Source organism: Pan paniscus, chromosome 4 (genome assembly GCF_029289425.2).
Source record: "Pan paniscus chromosome 4, NHGRI_mPanPan1-v2.0_pri, whole genome shotgun sequence".
Taxonomy (NCBI): domain Eukaryota; kingdom Metazoa; phylum Chordata; class Mammalia; order Primates; family Hominidae; genus Pan; species Pan paniscus.
Genome location: NC_073253.2, coordinates 38,867,790 through 38,883,055, shown reverse-complemented (window position 1 = coordinate 38,883,055; position 15,266 = coordinate 38,867,790). Strand labels below are relative to the sequence as shown.

At 41.7% G+C, this 15,266-nt stretch overlaps 1 protein-coding gene across 2 annotated transcripts in view; it reads left to right on the top strand.

The window, feature by feature from the left end:
- The window catches only part of IQGAP2 (IQ motif containing GTPase activating protein 2), a 305,238-nt gene that overhangs the window by 19,319 nt on the left and 270,653 nt on the right, over nt 1-15,266 (top strand). The window contains exon 1 of one of the 2 annotated variants that reach the window (XM_034959927.2): nt 6,393-6,411. The exons of the other annotated variant lie outside the window; for it this stretch is intronic. The gene's annotated coding sequence lies outside the window, so the exon portion shown is untranslated. Of the gene's footprint in view, nt 1-6,392; nt 6,412-15,266 lie in introns of those variants that run through there. 2 annotated transcript variants of the gene reach the window in all.

Genomic DNA, 15,266 nt, shown 5'->3' with positions numbered 1-15,266 from the left:
CAGCTACTTGGGAAGCTGAGATGGGAGGATCACTTGAGCCCCGGAAGTTAAGGCTGCAGTGAGCCATGATCGTGTCACTGCACTCCAGCCTGGGTGACAGAGTGAGACCCTGTCTCACAAAAAAAATCTAGCTGTGGCAAAATTTACTTCTTTGTGACTTCAGATGTGACCTCAGATATGCAGGACAAGGGTTACAGTTTTTCATTTACATTAATCATGACTTTTTAGAATTTTTAAAGTTTTTGATTGGTGACTTAAATAGTGCATAGACAACAAGTTGCCTTTGACCTCTATAAATAGTGTAAAACAAAGTAACAGGCTGCTTCTTGGGGCATATGGGATTTTCAAAATAGAATATTGTTTTGTTAACTTGGCTCATCCAAATACTGTGCGATCTTGAAAAAGGTCTTAACTTCCCTAGCTCATGTTGTTTAGCTATAAAATGGGGATAATAATGGTAATCAGAATGAAATAAGCTAATCTATGTCTTGGTGCCTGACACATAGAAAGCATTCATTCAGTGCAAGCTATTAATATAATATTTCCCATTGATTTTAAAGGTGTTTAGACAATTCCAATACACCAGAAACTGATATTTTTAAATGAGTTATTACTCTTTTACAGGAGGTGGCATCTATTTGACTGTCTTGAGATGAGACTGGCCTGGGGGCTCTAGAATGGTGGTGCTTAACTGGAGCAAAAGGTGGCAGGAGCATGTGAGAGCTCTAGCATAACTGTGGCCTTAAAGTAAGCAGACGCTATGTATTTCCTAAGGGTGAGTGTTGATAATTTTTATAGATTGCTGAGGCCACAGGGTCCAGATTAAGCAAGTGTGTTCCGAGGAGTCTGACTTCACTGTGCTTTGACTGAGGTAGATCCAGGACTCAGTAGACGGCTGTTTTTGAAGGCTGATCATTCTTCCACTCCTTCATTGGAAATTAGCCAAGAATTATAAAAACAACAGTTTAACTCCATGCAACCAAGTGGTTGTCTCATAATGATTAGTTTGGAGCTTGTGCTAAGTACTCCGTGTGGAGTTCCCAGGATTATTTAACAAGAGAAAATGTTGGCTCTGCAGGAGAGCCTAGTAAATTTTGAAACGCAGACAATCCTACTTCAGTGGAAAAATCCTGATCTTAACCCTGAGTCTCTGGTCTGTCTCTGGCTCCCTTGTGCAATCTGGGGGGATTGTGCTTCATGTCTGGTAGAAGAGGACAGGTCTATGAGAAGGAGGCATGTACTCACAGCTCTAAGAAGTGGGGACCGGCTTCTACACTTTCTGCCAGGCTAATCTCAAATGGTGCAGATAATAACAAACACATATGATGCTTCTATATGCCAGGTGCTGTTTTAAGCACTTTGTAGGAATCGCCCAATTTAATCCTTGTAACTAAACTCTGAGGTTGGTAATGTTATCCCCATTTTATAGGTGGGAAAACTGAGGTGCAGAAACATTAAGTAACTTGCCCAAGGTACAGCTAGTAAGTGGCAGAATGAACCAGGCAATGCTACGCCAGGCTTTGTGCCTGTCATGCCTGTTGAATACAAGCTAGAAAGACAGCTTTTGAGTACTTGGTACTCTGTCTTCTGAGTAAAGGATTTATCCATTTTATTAGTTTCCTGTTTGTTCCTGCTATAAAAAATTACCACTAATCAACTCAGTATAGCCATTAAATTTGGGAAAAGGAAGAATTTTAGACATTCTAAATTTTTTGGCACAGTGACTGTCTAATCATGAACAGCGATGTGCATTGCCAGGGAAGAAGCTGTGAGTTACTGGGGTTGGCTGGTACCTGCTATTAAAATGGTGCTGGTACCCGCTATTAAAATGGTGCTTGGTCGGCCAGGCTTGGTGGCTCATGCCCGTAATCCCAGCACTTTGGCAGGCCTAGGCGGATGGATCACGAGATCAGGAGTTCAAGACCAGCCTGGCCAAGGTGGTGAAACCCCGTTTCTACTAAAAATACAAAAATTAGTCAGGCACAGTGGCGGGAGCCTGTAATCCCAGCTACTTGGGAGGCTGAGGCAGGAGAATCACTTGAACCTAGGAGGCGGAGTTTGCAGTGAGCTGAGATCGTGCCACTGCACTCTAGCCTGGACGATAGAGCAAGACTTCATCTCAAAAAAGGAGAAATAGTGCTTGGTCATCATCAAAGCTGAGAAGTCATCACAAAAACAGATGAAAGAAGAAAGAGTGGGAAGAGTGCAGAAGTAGCAGATATGCAAGAAAGGATTTAGAAGCATCAAAAGGCACATGAAGCCATGGTGGGCACTGAGCTAGTGAGAGAGGGCACAGTAAGAATATCACTGTTTAGAAGAAAGTAACTCATGATGATAATTTACACTGTCTCTCAGTGACTTAAAGTGTATTCAGCACATTCTGAATAGGGAAACTGGGAAGCATGGAATCCTTTATAGAGCAGTTTTCTACCGCGTTTACATTGTAGCACCTGTAGGTTTAGCAAACAGTTAAATGGAAAATAGGCTCATTTAGAAGCTCTTTAATCAGGCAGGATGGCAGAGATATATATTGTTCTTAAAATAATTTCTATAGCAACAGGACTTTCTGAAATATATCCATAACTCAGTTATGAATATCCACTTTCTATTTTTTGCCTTGGGTAATCAAAAACAGAGACCCAAATTTGGGACTGAACTGTAGAATTCGTGAGGGGCTTCAACATTGTTTTCAGTGTGTTTATTCCCCCCTGCTTTCATTGTCCTTGTCTACTTTTATTTTCCCTTTACCCAATTTTAAGATTTCTTTTATTTATAAACCTTTTTTTCCCTAACAGATCTTTTTTTATTTTTATTTTATTTTATTTTTTGAGACGAAGTTTTGCTCGTTGCCCAGGCTGGAGTGCAATGGCACGATCTTAGCTCACTACAACCTCCGCCTCCCTGGTTCAAGTGATTCTCCTGCCTCAGCCTCCTAAGTAGCTGGGATTACAGGCATGTGCCACCATGCCCAGCTCATTTTGTATTTTTAGTAGAGGTGGGGTTTCACCATGTTGGTCAGGCTGGTCTCGAACTCCTGATCCACCTGCCTAGTCCTCCCAAAGTGCTGGTATTACAGGCATGAGCCACCACGCCCGGCCCTAACAGATCTATTTTTGTAAACCTCCTCAAATATTTTTAGGAAAAACATGAGATATAATTAAAGTGTTCATTGGACAAGTGAGTGGTTGGGCTCCTCTCTGCCCTCAGGGAGCTGATTTTCTGGGAGGCGACATGGCCCACTGGCCCAGAGCTGGGCTCTGGCTCTGTCATTTGCTAATGCTTAGCTCTGGTTTCCTCTCCTGTGACCTGAAGTAATGAAATTGTAGTATCTGCCTGATGGCATTATTAGGACAAAATGGAACAGCAAATATAAAGCACTCTCACAGAGAGAGTGCCCAGTGAGAGAAGGAGGAAGCATTCTGTGAAGAGGAGACAGGCTGTGCCCAGGCCCGGCCTTAATGCATCATGCACGCAGGATTGATTAGGGAAAGGAGAGCACGGTGCATGGAGGGTCTGGACTGCCGTGGAAGGCAAGTATTCTGGAGACACTGAGGAGGCATTCACAGTCAGACCTTTCCTGCTTCTGCCTCCTCAGCTTTCTTTATCTTCCTGCAGGACTCTAAGCCTCTGCCTTTCTTGCTTTCTTTCCCTGCATTCACTTAATCCATCTGGAGACTATGCTAGCTCAGTTAAGTTGGGGGGCTGCCCTCTCTAGTGGTTCCAGCAGGACTGAGGATCGGTTCAACACTCATAACACTGGTGACCACTATTCTGGGAGACAGATTCTTCATTAAAATTTTATTGCTTGGTTTCCTTTTTTCTTCTCCATCCTCTTTATTTACTACCCTCTGTTATACATGAACTTTTGAAGTCTGAATAGCAAACAGCTGTTAATGTTGCCATTGCAGAACCACGGACACAACTTAAAATAAACTGATTGGTTTATAATGACATGGAGAAATGCTTATTCAGGAAGCAAAAAGGCAAGATACACTGTAGGGAAGTTAGAACCTAAATAGTACGGGGAAAGGACTGAAAGGAAATGTGTCAAATTGTTAACAGTTGTTTTAGATAGAATGATGTTTCCTGTTCTGTAGTCTTCATTTTTCCCAGAGAGACTTGTAAGTATTATAAGCAAAAGAAAAAAAAACCCACATTAGTTCTCATATTATTCCTTCTGATTATGAGAGATGAAGTTCTCATCTGCTCGGATTTGACTAGTGTGGGCTAATAGGTCCCAGGTAGACATTGTTGATGGGATGAATTGCCAATAATCATTTTGCTGGCCTTGCTTTTCGGTTACCTTTTACCTGAGCCTCTGAGCTCCATAACACCACTGTGCCTCATGGGTCAGTGCGTTCATACCACACAGAAATGTGAGTTGTTCATGCATGCTGGGGTTAGAAACTGGAGGATAGACTCAGTCTGAAGTGGAAATTCTTGGGTACTAACTTCATGGATCAGTTTCAGAGCAGGTTTTCCCATGGTCTGTGCCAGTATCCTCAGTCTTGATGCTCTCAAGTCAACGGGATTAGAATGTGTTTGCGCAGTTCTGGGTTTCCCTTCATCGGCATCCAGTCATTTTCAGTGAGCAGAATTTCGGTCAGCTGGCACATCACCAGCAAGGGCCAAATTAGACATAATTGCACATCAGTTTCACGTTAAGGTCTGTGGCTTAATGTGCTCTGCAAAAGCATGCCAGGCCTGGAGCTTTGTTCTCCCTGGGAACAGCGTGCCCCAGAAGAAAGGTTACAGTATAAATCATCATCCAAACCTAGACACCTAGGAAAGGGGGATTCCGTTAGTTTTTCCAAGGCAACCATATAGATTGTGCCAGCCCTGGGCAAGCCAGGACTTATGGTCACCCTGCCCATAAGGATGGGTCTGTGCAATGACATTCACTTTCCTAGACAGTCTTTACAGCAACCTTTGGAGCAGAAGGGAAACCAAACAGTTGGAGAGGATGCCACGGCATTCCAGAAAAGGGGAAGCCGGGTTCCTTTTCAGGAAAGTTGAGCTAAAAATAGAACATCACCATTCAACAGTTGCTCGAGCTCTTCAAACACTGGGGCTTGTGCCATTGTTCCTTTTCTTTGCATTTCTTATGAGTCCTGGCTCCTTTTGCTTTGTGTTGTAAAGGAACTGGTCTATGTGCCGAGTTTGCTGGGAAGCAGCCCCTTTAATACACGAAGGGCGCTGGACGAGAGGATCACTAAGGCCCCTTCCAGCTCTCACAGCCCATGATTTTATAATAGGTAACCTAAGGCCTGTGCTGCATGGGTAATGAGGAAGGACAAGTAGGGGCCCTTCTTGATGAAAGGACAGGGCCCCTGCCCCTCCATCCCTGGCTGTCACACACTCAATGGCAGGCTCTTCTCTGAGCCAAGCGGGGAAAAACCATGGAGGGTGTGTGTGTGTGTGTGTGTGTGTGTGTGTGTGTGCAGGACTTTACTGAAAAATGAGTTGCATAGTGGAGTGATCAGTACATAATGGGTGGTGGGCACTGAGAGAGAAGAGAAAATAACATTAGAGTTAATCCTGTAGGTCAGGGTTTCTCAGCCTCAGCACTGCTGATGTTTAGGATTGGACAATTCTTGGTTTTGGGGTGCTGACTTGTGCATTGTAGGATGTTTAGCATCATCCCTGACACACTCAATTCTAGTTGCAGTCCCCTTCACTTGTGACAACACAAAATGTTTCCAGACATTGCCACATGTCCCCGGTTAAGAATCACTGTTATAAATAAAGAAACAAAATTGTTTTCTGGACATTTCTTTTTGTGAAGCTGTGTGTTGCCTGGCCAAGCTCCCACCTTAAGCTTTTATAATACCATTTACTGGACCAATTAGTGTTGTGACGGTGGGTGGTGATTTAAAATGAAATACCCTCACTTTCATGCTCTTGGATTTGGCTTTGAAATAAAGTGAGCTGAGCTCTCCCCCCTCCCCTTTCAAGAGTGCATGAATAATGAGGTCTTTCTGCCGGGAATAGGATTATGCTTGTTCCCACAACTTAAAACTATTTTTTCAAAATTTCTACTGTGACTAGCATCCTAGGTTTTATCCTGACAGAAACGTTCCATTTTAAATGAGGGTTCCCTAGAACAGTGCTTCCCACACTTGAATGCGCGTGTGTCATGTGAGGATTTGGTGAAATTGCAGATTCTGTTCCCGCAGGTCTGGGCTGGGCCCCGAGACTCTGCATGTGTAACAAGCTCCCAGGTGATGCCGGCACTGCAGGTCTCCAGGCCACATTTAGTAGTGAGGCTCTGCTACGGACCAGTTCTTGACAGAAAAGAAAAGTTGGCACATATGTCCAGGAGGATGATGAAAGGCTCTGAGCGGGGGCAGCATAAGCTTTCAGCAATCCGTTGTGTGCGGGGCTGCTCGCAGACCCTTCTCTGTGCTGGAGGTGAGTCCCTGAGCCCGTCTGCAGCCTTGCAGGCTGTCAAGCAGTGGGAGGACCAATGCCTGCAGTGCCTTACCTGGCACTGAGGGGAGCATTTTAACAGGACAGCCTGAGACAGATGGCTGCACCCTCTGAATGGGCACTGAAGGGGCAAACTGGCCCCAGAGAGGCAGCAGCTTGGACTGTTAGACTCTGAGCTATTTGGTGGCTCCCTGGGTGTGGTTTGAGCAGAGACTCACAGAGGAGCGCCAGCCCCTCAGAAGGGCTTTGGCCTGCCTTTCTGCTTGCCCAGCTCTGCAGGGTGATGGGCAGCCAGACACCTTCTTTCCTAGCTCAGTGCTGCCCTTGTTACCCTGAAGCCTTTGTTGCTATGGGTCTGCTGGGTACCTGGGAAGGGAGAAGGAGTAGGGTATGGTATTGGGCACCACGTGAAGTGAGTAAAATGTTTAAATCTGGTAATGCAAAGGAAGATGGGGAGCCCAGGAACCCACTGTTCTGCGCCAGGAGTTTGCTTTGAATCCCTTTTTTTTTTTTTTTTTTTTTTTTGAGATGGAGTTCTGCTCTTGTTGCCCAGGCTGGAGTGCAATGGCGCAATCTCTGCAACCTCCACCTCACGAATTCAAGTGATTCTGCTACCTCAGCTTCCCAAGTAGCTGGGATTACAGGTGTGCGCCACCACACCCAGCTAATTTTGCATTTTTTTTAGTAGAGACGGGGTTTCACCATGTTGGTCAGGTTGGTCTCAAACTCCTGACCTCAAGTGATCCACCCGTCTCAGCCTCCCAAAGTGCTGGGATTACAGGAGTGAGTCACCGTGACTACCCTGAATCTTAATCTGTAAGTGGGCTGTGTCTTTCCATTGCTTACTAAACCAACTTACTTAAAAAAAAAAAAAAAGTTTTCTCAGCCAGGTGTGGTGGCTCATGTCTGTAATCCCAGCACTGTGGGAAACCAAGGCAGGCAGATCACCTGAGGTCAGGAGTTCGAGACCAGGCTGGCCAACATGGTGAAACCCCACCTCTGCTAAAAATACATAAATTAGCCAGGCGTGATGACACATGCCTGTAGTCACAGCTACTCGGGAGGCTGAGGCAGGAGAATTGCTTGAACCTGGGAGACAGAGGTTTCAGTGAGCCAAGATTGTGCCATTGTACTAGAGCCCGAGTGACAGCGAGACTCTGTCTCAAAAAAAAAAAAAAATTCTAGAAGTACCTTGCTTTCCTAGAAAAACATCTGAAATGAAAAGTGATTCCTTCCATTGAGAAGTAGGTCATGTATGTTTTCTCTTATAGATACTTTTTGACCTTATTACCCAAATATAATCATTTTGTATACTTAAGGCATTTTTCTTTTTAGTTTTTATTCCTGTTTTTCTCTTTTTAAAAATATATCCATGTTAGGCTGGGCGCGGTGGCTCACACCTGTAATCCCAGCACTTTGGGAGGCCGAGGTGGGCAGATCACGAGGTCAGGAGATCGAGACTATCCTGGCTAACACGGTGAAACCCCATCTCTACTAAAAATACAAAAAATTAGCCAGGCGTGGTGGTGGGTGCCTGTAGTCCCAGCTACTTGGGGGGGCTGAGGCAGGAGAATGGTGTGAACCCGGGAGGCGGAGCTTGCAGTGAGCCAAGATCGCACCATTGCACTCCAGCCTGGGCGACAGAGCGAGACTCTGTCTCAAAAAAAAATTTATATATATATATATATTTATATATATATATTTTTATATATATATATATGTTAAAATTAGTTAACATTCCCATCACCTTGATGAAGGGTGTTAAAGTAAACTTGTGCTATTCATAATTCTTTGAAATTAGAAGAACATCAATCTATGAAAGTCTTTGTGGGAGAACTGAAGTCCAGAGATCCTGCCCAAACCTTCAATCCCAAGTTCACTAAGGATTTGCATTTGTATTCCAGCTGAATGAAAAGGATACACACACACACACACACACACACACACACACGACTATTTCATTTGTATAGGATTTAGGACATTTTTTAGTTTTCTCACAGCATCCATCTAGGTAGAGAGAGTAGATATCTGTAGCCTGTGGGTGGGGACAGGAGTTCCAGTGATTTAAAGACTGATTTGAGGTCCTAGTGCAGCCCTCAGATTCCTTGGACTTGTCTTTATAACTGGAAGTAATAGGATTTGAGGTATGAAAAATGTTACCTGCCTGAATTAGCCAGGCAGACCTATATATGTGGTTCCAGTTACATAGCGCTCTGTGACAAATCACCTCAAAACTTAGTGGAATAAAACCACCACCATCTTATTTGCACAGATTCTTTGGGTCAGGAATCCAGACAGGACACAGTGGGAATGGCCTGTCTCTGCTCCATTTACTGGACCAATTAACGAGCTCCAGCTGGGAAGACTGAAACTGCTGGGGGCTGGAATCATCTGGAAGCTTCTCCACCTATATGCCTGGTACCTGGGGTGGGATGACTCGAAGGCTGGACTCAGCTGGGGCTGTTTACCAGAGCATCTGCGAGTTGACCCTTCATGGAGCTCAGGCTTCTTGCAGCATGGCAGCTGGCTTCCCAAGTGGGAGGGTTCCAAGAGTGAGCGTCTCCAGAGAACAAATGTTCCAAGAGACCACGTGGAAGCTGCATGGATTTTTATAACTTAGCTTTGGAAGTCAGATAACAGCATTTCTGCCACTCTTTCTTGGTAGAAGCTATTGCACGTCTCCCCAGATTCAAGGAGAAGGGACCCACCTCTCACTGGAAGGACTAAAAAAATTCACAGCCACGTAAACAGAAAAAGCACATAAGCCATTTCATGCTACACCATGGTGCTAATTCAATGAAAGATTAGCTTGAGTAGAAGTCAGGAAAGCTGTATCAAGAATGAGTTAATTGTAAATGGGGGAAAAAGCATGAACAGTGTATATTGTGAAGAATTAATGAAAATAATTGCGTTCAGTAGAAAAATTCAAGTTAACCTAAATGCCTAGCAGTTGGGGAGTAGCTCAAATAAATTATAAATAAAATATTTATATTAGGAATATGATGCAGACTTTAAAAAGAATGAGGTAGCTCTATATGTAATTACATAAGAATATGTCCAAGATCTGTTAAGTGAAAAGATTGTTTACAGAAAAACATGTATGCAATGATTCATGAGTATTTTAACTTAACGTGTACATATATATGTAAAAATTCAGGAAATAGTCTTAAAAATTGCATTAAATTGTTAGTGTGGATTTCTATTGTAGATGAGAGTAGGACTTGGGTGGGTAATAGGAAGGAGAACCCACTTCTCATTCTATAGTTCTATGCTGTTTAAATTTTTAGATGTATTACGTTTTCCTATATTGCTCTTATGATATGAATTGCTATGTGAGATTTTAACTTTTAAAATACATTAAATTTAATTTATAAATATAAAAATATAAAATGTTTCATATTTTTATAAAATGTAAAGTTTAATTTAGTTAATGTGGTAAACATTTTTCTTCCTGGGACTGTTACTGAACTTTACTTTCCTAGTATTTTATTATATGAATTGGTACAGTAGGTGTGGCATGGGCACAGATGGGCACTAGTCTGTTTGGCATGCTTTGTTTGGCATGCTTTGTAGTTGCGAGAGAAATTTAAGAATGCCAGTCTTGGCCGGGCACGGTGGCTCATGCCTGTAATCCCAACATTTTGGGAGGCCAAGCCGGGCGGATCATGAGGTCAAGAGATTGAGACCATCCTGGCCAACATGGTGAAACCCCAGCTCTACTAAAAATACAAAAATTAGCCAAGCGTGGTAGCGCTTGCCTGTAGTCCCAGCTACTCAGGAAGCTGAAGCAGAAAAATTGCTTGAACCTGGGAGGCGGAGATTGCAGTGAGCCGAGATCGCACCACTGCACTCCAGCCTGGCGACAGAGACTCTGTATCAAAAAAAAAAAAAAGAAAGGAATGCCAGTCTTACTGTTTTTTGTTCCTCTTACTGCTCAGGCAATCTCCTCAGTGGCAGCAGTTCCTGGAATGTGTGGTGATTCCAAATGATCTTTTTATAATGGTTTTAATAGAAATTAAGGGTAGACATACTCATGTTGGGTTGAGCCACTTATGCTTGTATTATCTCCCAAATGGAATTAACTATATTCATAATATAGTTAATTATAGATAATAATCAAATTAAGGAAATTTGGTGACATTAGAAAAGAAAAGATTTATGACTTTAATGGAATTGACTGATCTTTCTTTCTTCTTTTTTTTTTGAGATGGAGTCTTGCTCTGTCGCCCAGGCTGGAGTTCAGTGGCTGGATCTCAGCTCACTGCATCCTCTCCCTCCGGGATTAAAAAATTTTTGTGCCTCAGCCTCCCAAATAGCTGGGATTACAGGCATGCACCACCACACCAGGCTAATTTTTGTGCTTTGAATAGAGATGGGGTTTTACCCTGTTGGCCAGGCTGGTCTCGAACTCCTGACCTCAGGTGATCCACCCACCTCGGCTTCGCAAAGTTCTGGGATTATAGGCATGAGCCACCATGCTCAGCCCAGGCTGGTCTATTTCTGAGCTAATCTTCTGGGGTGGGTTTTTTGGAGCATCACATACCCCTCAAGCTAATAGAACAGGATAGAAGCCAAGATGGAGATCTAGAGCTACATTTTAAAGGTGCCAGTCCTCTACTTACTTCCTGTGTTGTATGGTAACCTGATCATGCCTCATTTTTCAAACAATTATGTTATTTAAATTAGTGTCAGACAAGAAGTAGTAAGAATAACTTACACGGTGCCAGGGACTGAGCTGTGCTCTGGCTGGGCAATGAGTTAGCTGATACTTCCTACCTGTATAACATTTATGGTTTAGTAGGATAGACAGAAACATAAAATAAGTGATTATGAGAAGATCGGCTCATCACAACTTTGAGAGATACACCTGGCTGCATACTCTCTGTTTGCCCTTTCTGATCCACCATGCTCTGTGCCCTGGGAGGCAGACCATTATGGATCACATATGGGGCCCCTTGCCCTGTGGCTTTTAGGTATTTATTTCCCCCGCTCCCTCCTTCCCTCAACTTCCTCACATTTGTAAAATGGGATATTATTTAAGTAGTCAGGGTCCAGGCAGGAAAGAAATGGTACTCAAAACAGTCTAATTGCAAAGAGTTTAATGACAGAAATTTCACAAAGATGTGAACAAGGTAAGGGAAACTAGCAAGAATTGTGGGGTACCTGGGAGGTACCCCAAATACTTGCAGATACTTTTCTCTCACGTTTACTCTGATGGTTATTTCTTTTGCTGTGCAGATGCTTTTTAGTTTAGTTGGGTTCCATTTATTTGTTTTTGGTACATTTGCTTTTAGGGTCTTAGTCATAAATTCTTTGCCTAGGCCAATGTCCAGAAGAGTTTTTCCTGGGTTTTATTCTAGAACTTTTATGGTTTTAGGTCTTAGATTTAAGTCTTTGATCCAAGGCTTAAGGCTCTGGGTGATTGGTGGTGCTATGTTCCTCTGCTGAAAGCCACAGCTCCCATAGGGTGGCCCTCTCTTACAGCTGTTGTTGCAGCTAAATTCTTGCTGAATTCTGGCAACTAATCCTCCTCCTCAAAAACACTTAAACAAACAAACAAAAATGCATATAAACTCTCCCACCCCTTCAGACGTAGGGGAGGTGATAGCTTTGCTGTTGCTAGCCTCCCAAGTACCCAACAATTCTTACTAGTTTCCCTGACCTTATTCATGTCTTTGTAAAATTTCTGTCATTAAACTCTTTGTAATTAGACTTTTTGTAATTAGACTTTGTTTTGAGTACCATTTTTTTCCCGCCTGAACCCTGACTACTTAGATAATATCCCATTTTACAAATGTCAGGAAGTTGAGGCGTAGAGATCAGTGAATATCAGAACTAGGATTCAAATTCAGAGTATTTTATGTCACGGCTGATTCTTAACTTCAGTGTTTTCCTATTTGTCACATCCAAGGAATTCTCATAGTCATCTTTACATTGAGAAGAAACCCTAGGGAAAAGTTTCTTACCTGTCAGATACAGCTATGAAGTTATGAGGCTATAAAACAAACTAGCTCTTAAATATTTCAATAAATAACATCCTTCCAATCAACTCCTGTGGTTCAGAGTTTTTCGTTACTTTCTTTTAGAATTGCTATCAGATTCATATTATAAGCCAGGAAGGAAAAAATAATCTAAAAGTAATTAAACCTTCAATTTGCCACCGTATTCTCTAGGCTTGGTTCAGGTTGACTACTGGTTGTTTGCAAACACCTGATCCACTTTTGAGGACCAAGTTTAAGGATATATTTAAAATTTTTAAAGAAATTTCAATAGCTTTGGGGGTATAAGGGTTTTTGGTATGTGGATGAATTGTATAGTGGTGAATTCTGAGATTTTTAGTGTGCTTGTCACCTGAGTAATGTACATTGTGCCCGATACATAGTTTTATATCCCTATTTCCCCTCCCACCCTCCTCTTTCTGAGTCTCCAAAGTCCATTATGCCACTCTGTATGCCTTTGCATACCCATAGCTTAGCTCCCAGTTATAAGTGAGAACGTAACGGTGTTTGATTTTCCATTCCTGAGTTATTTCACTTAGAACAATGACCTCCAGCTCCATCCAAGTTGCTGCAAAAGACATTCTTTCATTCTTTTTTTATGGTTGACTAGTATTCCATAGTATATATAGTCCATATTTTCTTTATCCACTTATTGGTCAACAGGCACTTAGATTGGTCCCATATCTTTGCAATTGTGAATTGTGAAAAAGACACCTGCATTAATCATACACATGCAGGTGTCTTTTTTACATAATGACTTCTTTTCCTTTGGGTAGATACCCAGTAGTGGGATTACTGGATTGAATGGTAGATCTACTTTTAGTTCTTTAAGAAATCTTCATAGTGTTTTTCATAGAGGTTGTACTAATTTACATTCTCACCAGCAGCGTATAAGCATTCCCTTTTCACCACATCCATAACAACATCTATTGTTTTTTCATTTTTTTATTAGTAGCCATTTTGGCTGGAGTAAGGTGGTATCTCATTGTGGTTTTAATTTGCAGTTCCCTGATTAGTGATGTTGAGCATTTTTTCATGTGTTTGTTGGCCATTTTTATATTTTCTTTTGAGAAATGTCTATGCATGTCATTTGCTCACTTTTTGATGGGATTCTTTTTTTTTTTTTTTTTTTTTGCTGATTTGAGTTCCTTGTAGATTCTGGTTATTAGAACTTTGTTGTATGCATAGTTTGCAAATATTTTCTCCCATTCTGTGGGTTGTCTGTTTACTCTGATGGTTATTTCTTTTGCTGTGCAGAAGCTTTTTAGTTTAGTTAGGTCCCATTTATTTGTTTTTGTCACATTTGCTTTTAGGGTGTTAGTCATAAATTCTTTGCCTAGGCCAATGTTCAAAAGAGTTTTTCCTGGGTTTTCTCCTATAATTTTTATGGTTTCAGGTCTTAGATTTAAGTCTTTGAGCCATCTTGAGTTAATTTTTGTATACAATGAGAGGGATCCAGTTTCATTCTTCTACATGTGGCTATCCAGTTTCCCCAGTACCGATTATTAAATAGGGTATCCTTTTCCAGTTTACGTTTTTGTATGTTTTGTCAAAGATCACTTGGTTGAATTTGGCTTTGAGTTCTTTATTTATGTTCCATTGGTCTGTGTATACCATGCTATTTTGGTAACTATAGCCTTGCAGTATAATTTGAAGTCAGGTAATGTGATACCTCCAGATTTGTTCTTTTTGCTTAGGATTGCTTTGACTATTCAAACTCTTTTTTGGTTCCTTATGAACTTTAGGATTTTTTTTTCTAGTCATGTGAAAAATGATGTTGGTATTTTGAAAAGAATTGCATTGAATTTGTAGATTGCTTTAGGCAGTATGGTCATTTTCACAATGTTGATTCTTCCAATGCATAAGCACAGGATATGTTTACATTTGCTTGTATCGTCTGTGATTTCTTTCAGCAGTGTTTTGTAGTTTTCCTTGTAGTGATCTTTCACCTCCTTAGTTAAGTATATTCTTGGGTTTGGGTTTTTGTTTGTTTGTTTGTTTGTTTGTTTGTTTGTTTTTGGCAGCTATTGTAAAAGGGATTGAGCTCTTGATTTGATTCTTAGCTTGGTCATTGTTGGTGTATAGCAGTGCTATTGATTTGTGTACATTAATTTTATAACCTGAGACTTTACTGAATGCATTTTTCAAATCTAGAAGTCTTTTGGAGGAGTCTTAAGTTTTCTAGATAAATGATCATGTCATCAGCAAACAATGATAGTTTGACTTTGTCTTTTCCAATTTGGATGCCCTTTATTTCTTTCTCTTGCCTGATTGCTATGTCTAGAACTTCCAGTAGTATGTTGAATAGAAGTGGTGAAAGTGGCCATCCCTGTCTTGTTCCAATACTCAGGGGGAATGCTTTCAACTTTTCCCCATTCAATATAATGTTGGCTTGTGGGTTTGTCATATATGACTTTTATCATTTTGAGATGTATCCCTTCTGTGCCTGATTTGTTGAGGGTTTTTATCATAAAAGAATGCTAGGTTTTATTGGATGCTTTTTCTGCATCTATTGAGATGATCATTCATATATATATATATATATATATATATTTTTTTTTTTTTTTTTTTTTTTTTTCGGGACAGAGTCTTGTTCTGTTGCCAGGCTGGAGTGCAGTGGCGCAATCTCAGCTGACTGCAACCTCTGCCTCCCAGGTTCAAGTGATTCTTCTGCCTCAGCCTCCCGAGTAGCTAGGACTACAGGTGTGCGCCACCACGCCCAGCTAATTTGGTATTTTTAGTAGAGATAGGGTTTCACCATGTTGGCCAGGATGGTCTTGATCTTTTGGCCTCGTGATCCACCTGCCTCGGCCTCCCAAAGTGTTGGGATTACAGGCA